This window comes from Sapajus apella, unplaced genomic scaffold (assembly GCF_009761245.1).
Source record: "Sapajus apella isolate SASKATOON/1434 unplaced genomic scaffold, GSC_monkey_1.0 scaffold6, whole genome shotgun sequence".
Lineage (NCBI taxonomy): Eukaryota > Metazoa > Chordata > Mammalia > Primates > Cebidae > Sapajus > Sapajus apella.
Genome location: NW_022436946.1, coordinates 38,895,718 through 38,897,234, shown reverse-complemented (window position 1 = coordinate 38,897,234; position 1,517 = coordinate 38,895,718). Strand labels below are relative to the sequence as shown.

The window sequence follows — 1,517 nt, the reverse complement described above, 5'->3', positions numbered from 1 at the left end:
TAACACTGGCAACTTTGAAAATGTCTGTACAGCCAACGGTTTCCCTTGGGGGCTTTGAAATAACACCACCAGTGGTCTTACGTTTGAAGTGTGGTTCAGGGTCAGTGCATACGGGCGGACAGCACTTAGTAGCTGTGGAAGAAGATGCAGAGTCAGAAGATGAAGAGGAGGAGGATGTGAAACTCTTTTTTTTTTTTTATTGGGACAGAGTTTCGCTCTTGTTACCCAGGCTGGAGTGCAATGGCGCGATCTCGGCTCACCGCAACCTCCATCTCCTGGGTTCAGGCAATTCTCCTGCCTCAGCCTCCTGAGTAGCTGGGATTACAGGCACGCGCCACCATGCCCAGCTAATTTTTTGTAGTTTTAGTAGAGACGGGGTTTCACCGTGTTGACCAGGATGGTCTCGATCTCTTGACCTCGTGATCCACCCGCCTCAGCCTCCCAAAGTGCTGGGATTACAGGCGTGAGCCACCGCGCCCGGCCGTGAAACTCTTAAGTATGTCTGGACAGCAGTCTGCCCCTGGAGGTGGTAGCAAGTTTCCACAGAAAAAAGTAAAACTTGCTGCTGATGAAGATGAGGATGATGATGATGAAGATAATGATGATGATTTTGATGATGAGGAAACTGAAGAAAAAGTACTAGTGAAGAAATCTATATGCAATACTCCAGCTAAAAATGCACAAAAGTCAAATCAGAATGGAAAAGACTCAAAACCATCATCAACACCATGATCAAAAGGACAAGAATCCTTCACAAAAACAGGAAAAAACTCCTAAAACACCAAAAGGACCTAGTTCCATAGAATACATTAAAGCAAACGTGCAAAAAAGTATAGAAAAAGGTGGTTCTCTTCCCAAAGTGGAAGCCAAGTTCATCAATTATGTGAAGAATTGCTTCCAAATGACTGACCAGGAGGCTATTTAAGATCTCTGGCAGTAGAGGAAGTCTCTTTAAGAAAAGAGTTTAAACAATTTGTTAAAAGTTTTCCATCTTATTTCATTTCTATAACAGTTGATATCTGGCTGTCCTTTTTATAATGCAGAGTGAAAACTTTCCCTACCGTGTTTGATAAATGTTGTCCAGGTTCCATTGCCAAGAATGTGTTGTCCAAAATGCCTGTAGTTTTTAAAGATAGAACTCCACCGCTTGCTTGGTTTTAAGTATGTATGGAACGTTATGAGAGGACATAGTAATAGCAGTGGTCAGACATGGAAATGATGGGGAGACAAAAATACACATGTGAAATAAAACTCAGTATTTTAATAAAGTTAAAAAAACCAATTATATATTCATCTCCATCTCAGAGTCCGCTTCCCCAGGACCCCAAGTTGTGGTACTCTCTCCAAATATGCAAGATGATGTAAAACAAAGTTATTCAGTAAGCCTTATTTGTAATAGGAAAGGACTAGAAATAACTATAATGTTCATTGGGAGGGGACTGAATAAATAAAGTATGATATTTCCATCAATAAATTATTATGCAGCCCTAAAAATAATATGAAGGCTGTGAAAATAG

The 1,517-nt window shown here is 40.7% G+C and overlaps 1 pseudogene; it reads left to right on the top strand.

Moving 5' to 3' along the window:
* Window positions 1–490: 490 nt before the first annotated feature.
* On the top strand, window positions 491–1,270 carry LOC116549456 (annotated as a pseudogene).
* Window positions 1,271–1,517: the final 247 nt, after the last annotated feature.